We start from the raw sequence: 7,647 nt of genomic DNA on the forward strand, positions 1-7,647 counted from the left end.
TTATCCTAAATCCCAGAATAAACATAAACTTATACTGTAAGAAATAATAATAATTATTATAATTGCCAACATTTGTTATCTCATTGGTTGCCAGGAACTGTGCTAAGAACTTTATACATATTGATTTATTATATTTTCCCTTTAGCACAATATTGTGAGTTGTAATTTTACTCCTATTTCACAAAACAGAAATTTAGGCAGAGAGAAGTAAATTCTGTATTAGAGGTCAGAATGATGACTCAGATCAGATCTTTTTTGACTCTAGAACCCAAGCTACCAGTGCTTCCTGGAACATACCCAGTAACTCCATTTCTGTAAATTTGCTGATGTTGGTTCCTCTTTCCTGCCCATCTAACTTTCTGTCTTTAAATGCTTACACAGTCAGTAGAAGCTATTCCAACTATTCCTGAATCCAAAAACGGAACTGTGCTGTGAGGTATTAATACACGTCAGTGTGTAGTTCTCTCTTTTTATGTTTAGCAAAGTCGTAAAAATTTTACATGGAAAGAGTGAATGATTATGCCAGGAATATACAGTGAAACCTGCGAAAGCCAGAATCTGTATCAGGCAGAAACCTGTTAGAGAAGGAAAACTCAAATACTTTCCACTAACAGAAAGTGATAGAAAAGCACTAAGACTGCATCCTACCAAATGTGGAAAACTTGAGAGATTAGGAAAAACAAACAGTCTTGTTGAACTCCAGCTTTCCCAGGTGTTTTTTTTTTTTTTTTTTTTTTAGCAAATCTTTGAACTTGACCACAGTGTTTGAGGCCAACTGTAGTAGTAGAATCTTCAGCTCATAGTTTTTCTTTCCTTCTGCTTTACAAGTTGGGGTTATCTGCATAGCAGTTTGAGATACCTCAGATAGAAGGAATGATAATATTAAAATATGCATGTATTGGGATTTCAAGTTTAAATCTTCAAGTTGCTTTTGAAAATAATCTATGGACATTGGTTAGAGAATGGGAACTTTGTTTTTTCCTTACATTGAATAGTTGTAGCCTCCTTCTGTAGGACTGATAAAAAATGAACACTGAGGTCTGTATTTTTCTCTTTCATCTGGAATTTTTTTTGTCTGAAATTTATTGACTGTGTTTATTAGATTATACCTGTCATGAGAGCACTCTTTCATATACCACTTAGCATCAGAGGTACAAGTGCTAATATGAAAGAAAGAATGACAGCTTCTGTTTATATTGATGTAGCCTGTCTTAAGGATGGAAATCATGTCTTCTATGTGACATTGAGGGCACGTTGGCCAGCAAACCTCTGATATGTCAATCAACTTTATGGAAGTAGTGCATTGAACTGAAAGTCAGGACCCCTGACTTAAGCTCTTTCTCTGTTACTCATTAGCTAAAGACCTTGGGAAGCCACAGCAGCCTCTGTTTTCTCATCTGTAAAAGCTGTGAGTGGCGTAGCATGGTCTTAAAGCCCTCTTCTAGCAATGAAGTTCTAGATTTTCATAAGCTCTCTTGTTCTTCTGTTTGCCAGCTTTTTTCTCTATAAACAAGATGGTAATGCCCAAGGCATTTGACTGCTAGCCAGAAGGCTGGCGGTTCAAACGCACAAGCCACTCCTTGGAAGGAAAGTTGGGCAAACTACTTCCATAGTGATACCACCTGGGAAACCTAAGGAGGGGTTGCTATGAGTAAAATCTGACTCAACGCATTTCCCATTTAATATTGGATGCTGAAGATGAAAATATTTCTCTTTGGTTTACAATGATAATGGGTCTGGTTCTTTTCTTTCTCACTTCTCCATTCCTACAATTGGAGGGCTTAGTGTTTTAAAGAGCTGGTAAGCTTGTAAGCACCTTGACATAGCTAGCCTTGGAACACAGCCAGCACTTTAGAATTCAAAAACCTACAGGCTATTCACACTGTCATAAAATAGATAAAGTGGAAATTATATTACCTTCTAACATGGGTATATATAGCATGACGTGGCTTGTTGCCAGCTTCACATCACACCTGTCTGCTAGTTTAATACTTTATACACAGGGGCACACAGTCAATTGTAGACACATTAAAACCCAGCTTATTTCTATATTACTAAAAGATTCATAAGGAGCCAGATTCTTCTAAGTCACTCTGGGAAAATACCTTAAGCTCCTGGAGGACATGAAGTTATCACTCTTACAGTGGAAAAGCATTTGGCTAAAGTCAGAAGGTCTATGTGTCTACTAAGCTCTCGTACTAATGTGTGGTGTGACCTAAGACAGATCATTTAATGTCTCTGAGCCACAAAGTCCTGAGCTCTGAAGCCACAATATTGAACTAGATGGCTTCTTAGGTCTCTCCTGAATATCAAATTTGCTCTATGCTCTAAGGCCATGATTTCACTTATTACTTTAGTAATACATACTTTCAGGAAGTAACTAGGAATAAAATTCAATTTTTATAAAATCCCCAGATGACTGGAGAATGAGAGAACTTTTTTTTTTTTCAGCATTGTCCCACAGCTTCTTAGGTGACGTGACATCTTAGGTCACATCACAATTCCTGAAACAAAATATAATAAAAGCTTAAATTAATATGATTAGCCAAGAGCTAAGACACTGACTGTCTCAGAACACCAGAGATCAATTCCTAGAACCAAGTAGAGGTTTCCCAGTATTTCTGCATGTGGGCCAAGATACCTGTGAAGGTAGAAATACAGCTTATGTAAACACTCTACACTTGACAACTGCCTACAATGTAGAAACATCTGAATGCTCAATTTTACTGCACTTTTCAGTACATAAAATGTACTGGGCTTACTTGTCTTTCCCTCTTGATTTGGAAAGAAGAATATTCTTACTTTTACTCAGTATGAAGGAGCCTCGCAGCAGTCACATCTCATCTATCAGAAGCCTGAGAACTTTGTAATGCAAATCATAGCTGCTCCTTTCTTCTTAACAATTTAATTTGGTACAGGATTGATTGACTAGAATGTTTGGTAATCAGTTTGAAACAAGACTAGGATGAGTGCCAAGGGAAGTTTGTCAGAACCTTCCTTCTGAGACAAGGTCGACAGCTGGTCTCATTTTGCAAATGCTTGTGCCCATTATTTTATCATTTGGTCCATTTTGTATGGTCCACATTTTAAATTACAATTGTTATTTGAGGGTACTCTGGAGAAAAGAAAAGAAGAAATACCACACACAACTTAGAGATACTGATTTTACAATACTTTGAAAAATAAGTTACCTCATTGTATAACTACCCCCCCCTTCTTCTTCACATGTTTTTCTTTTTTTAAGTACTGCTAGGTGGATTGATGGTTATGAATTACTGCTGAGCTCCAGCCATTGGATGTAGCTATTGTGACAATATTTGTGGTGAAGTAGGGAAGACAACTTTGATTTGACCATCAGAACATATTGATTCTTGGTCTATTAAAGATCCTAACTCTTCTTTGAGTCATTCTCTAAAGGGTTGAAATAAAACTAGATAATTTTCTTCAAATCATATTTTGTCCACCAAGTTATTATGAATTCTTGAGGTGGCTGCATCACAGAATACATTTCAGAGGCTGAAAATTCAAACCTTATAACAAGTAGGAGGGTGACATGAAAGTGTGAATCAGGCAAGATGGAGGACAATAGGGAGTGATGAAGTCCGTGGAAAACTAGATAGTACGTGTTTCTCCTGAAGGTTTTCCAATTTATATTTAAAGATAAAAATCATGCTTCCAAAATAACATAACAAGAGACCTAGTGTTAATTATCAGCTTTGAATAAATTAAGATTTGAAGAACTATATTAATGCTGGTTTCAAAGACATCCATACAATTGATATTCTTTCGCAAGATAAGCAATAAGAGATTGGGGTGGAGAGGAAAAGAAAGGGAAACTGAAAATTTTTGAGTGTTTAATAAATATCATGCATTGTATTGGGCACTTGAATACACATAATTATATAGATCTTCACAAAGACTGCTGGGGTAGGTAGTAGTAGCTTTGTATCATAGATGAGGAATTTAAATCTCAGAGAGTTTAGGTAATTTACTCTCTTGAGTGCTGAGTGGCAAAGAAAGGATCTAATTACAAAGCCCATCCTTTTTCTTTTATACTACTTGTGTGGACTTGATCAAGTTACTTAACCTCCCTGTGCCTCATGTTTAAAATGGGCATAATAATACTTTCTTAACAAGGAATAAGGAGCTCTGGTGGTGTAATGCCTAAGCCATTTGACTGCTAACCAGAAGGCTGGCTGTTCAAACCCACCAGCCACTCAGAAGGAAGTTTGGACAATCTATTTCCATAGAGATACTGACTCGGAAACCGAAAGAGGGGTCGCTATGAGTTGGGACTGACTGTATAGCAGTGAGTTAACAAGGAATATTTTAAAGATGAAAAAATTTAATACTTGTGAAAATGTTTCAGAGAGCCATGAGATTATTATATACTTACGGAATGTGAAAGTGTGACAGTGACTCTATTGAGCAACCATCAGCTTAGCAGATGTTTGAATTGCTTATGCAGTGGGAATTTGGACCAAGGCATCCATGTTCCTTTCCATGGATTATACTGAATTATTTCCATTTAAGCAGGTTAGAATTTCGGGTACAGCCTGTGACTGTGCAAGGACTGAGATGCCAACACATTATGATTACTGTAATAATTGTGGTGACTATCACAGAACTAGAAAATGATCTGATGCGAACAGAGTAATAAAGAAAGCACATATATTGAATGATTATGAAAACTTGTAAAGGGGAAAGTATGCATATGGATTAGAATCTGGTCAGCTGAAGAATTTAAGCATACTTCCTCATCCAAGACGTTTCCCCATTATTCAGGTGTTGGACCCCCAGCAACCACTGACTGACAAGAAGTCAGCATGTAATAAAGATAAAATATTGGACACTTTCATCAAAAGAACTAGTGAATTAGCTTAGATACTGCTGGATCTTGGGCAAAGAGTCCTTGAGACTAAATAATCTTTGAAGTTTTATGTTGTTGTTGTTGTTGTTCTGTGCCGTCGAGTCAAACCCGAATCATAGCGACCCCTCCTTGGGTTTCCGAGGCAGTATCACTACAGAAGTAGGATTGCCCAACTTTCCTTCCGAGGAGTGGCTAGTGGGTTTGAACTGCCAGCCTTCTGGTTAGCAGTCAAGTGCCTTAGCCACTATGCTACCAGAGCTCCCTTGAAGTTTTATAAGACACAATATATACCAATGACCTTATTTTATCTATGGAGCAAGTTGGAGTCTATTCACTACCAGTTGATGATCACAATCATGATTATCTCTTATTCTTAATAAACTTTTCTTCTCTCACCTTATGGTACTTGCCGTCTCAACTCCAGCTTTTGGATTTCCATATAGCTGAGTGTGGATGGGGAAAAAAAACTCCCATAATCTCACAGATTACTCCCACTTAACATTTATAACCATTCAAAAAGACCAAGTACACAATTTACAAAGCAGGCCTGGTTAAAAATAATTATGAGGAGCCCCTTGTTTAAAAGTCAGGAACAATTAAATGCACTAAAATATAAAGGTTTTCCCTTAAATTTTATGACTTATGAGTAATAGTGATACATGAGTAACAAAATAAACATAAAAATTGTGAAAAATATTTTGATATAATAATTTAACACAATACAATTAATAACAGTACTTTAAGAATTTGATTCTTGATTAATCGTAACTTTTTTTGACAAAACTTTCTGAAAATTCATTTAAAAGATGATCAAAATTTGTTCTTTTAGCAACTTAATTGTCAGTCTATATAATTGAACAAAACATCAGGTAAATATAAGATCACAAATAATTTTTTATAAATTTTAATTTTGAGAAATATCTTTCTATGGATGCAACTATTACTGGAACTGTTAATAAGAGTTTATCTTTTTCAGCCTGTGACAAAATTGGCATAAATTTCTGATACATTATTTTGTTGTTATTAGGTGCTGTTGAGTTGACTCCAACTAGTAGTGACCCTAAACCAAAACCAAACTCACTGCCCTTGAGTCGGATCCAACTCATAGCTATCCCTCCTTGGGTTTCTGAGGCAGTATCACTACAGAAATGCACTGCCCAACCTTCCTTCTGAGAAGTGGCTGGTGGGTTTGAACCTCCAGCCATCTGGTTAGCAGTCAAATGCCTTAGGCACTATGCCACCAGAGCTCCCAATAGTGACCTTATGTACAACAAAACACTGCTTGGTCATTGCCAGTTCCACAATCCTTGCTGTAAATGAGCCCATCATTGCAGCTGCTGTGTCAATCCATCTCATTGAGTGTCTTCTTTTTTTGCTGACCCTTCACTTCATCCAGTATGATATCTTTCTCCAGAGAATGGTCCCTTTTGACAACATGACCAAAGTAGGTGAGGTGAAGTCTGGCTATTTTCACTTCCAAGGAGTATTCTGACTTCACTTCTGGGACAGATTTGTTCATTCTTCTGGCAGTTCACAGTGCTTTCAGTGTTCTTTGCCAACATCACAACTCAAAAGCATCAACTCTTCTTTGGTCTTCCTTATTCACTGCCCAACTTTCACATGTGTATGAGAGTGTTGAAAATACCATGTCTTGAGTTAGACACACCTTAGTCTTCAAGGAGATATCTTTGCTCTTCAGCATTGAAATGGTCTTTTGCAGCAGATTTGCCCAATGCTATACATTGTGTGATATCTTGACTGTTGTATTCATTGGTGCTGATTGTAGAACCAAGTAATATGAAGTCTTTGACAACTTCAATCTTTTCTCCATTTATCATGATACTGCTTATTGGTCCAGTTGTGAGGGTTTTCATTTTCTTTATGTTAAGGTATAATGCATATTCCAGACTACAGTGTTTAATCTTCATCAGTAAGTGCTTCAAGTTATCTCTACTTTCAGCAAACAAGGTTGTGTTGTCTGCTTACCATAGGTTATTAATGAGTCTTCCTCTAATTCTGATGCTGCGTTCTTTTTCATACAGTCAAGCTTCTCAGATTATTACATAGAGATTGAATAAGTATGGTGAAAGGATATGACCCTTCCTGATTTTAAAACATGCAGTATCCCGTTGTTCTATTCAAACAATAGCCTCCTGGTCTACGTACAGGTTCCTCATGAGCACAATTAAGTGTTCTGGAATTCCCATTCTTCTCAATGTCATCCATAGTTTGTTATGATCCACAGAGTTGAATGTTTTTGCTGAGTCAGTAAAACACAAGTAAACATCTTTCTGGTGTTCTTTGTTTTTAGCCAAAATCTATCTGACATCAGCAATGATATCCCCTGCTCCATATTTTCTTCTGAGTTCAGTTTGCATTTCTGGAAGTTCCCTATCAATATACTGCTGCAACCATTTTTGAATCTTCAGCAAGATTTTACTGGAGTGTGATATTAATGATATTGTTTTATAATTTCCACATTCTGTGGGATCATCTCTCTTTGGAATGGGTACAAATATGAATCTCTTCCAGTCAGTTGTCCAGCTGTCTTCCAAATTTCTTGGCATAGAGTTCTGGCAAGATGGTGGACTAGGCAGAAGGACTGCACAGATCCTCTTCAACACAGAAAAGGGAAACCAATTAACACAGACACAGAAGATAATCTTGGACCCCTGAGCCTTGAAGGGAAGGATACAAAAGTGGACTAAACCCCAACTAGCAGAAGAATTTGCGTGAAAATACCAAAAAAGGAGACATATGGAGCTGCAGTCTGGCAG

The sequence above is a fragment of the Orycteropus afer genome, unplaced genomic scaffold (genome assembly GCF_000298275.1).
Source record: "Orycteropus afer afer isolate SDZICR_OR568_19922 unplaced genomic scaffold, OryAfe1.0 scaffold00483, whole genome shotgun sequence".
In the NCBI taxonomy this organism is placed as follows: Eukaryota; Metazoa; Chordata; class Mammalia; order Tubulidentata; family Orycteropodidae; genus Orycteropus; species Orycteropus afer.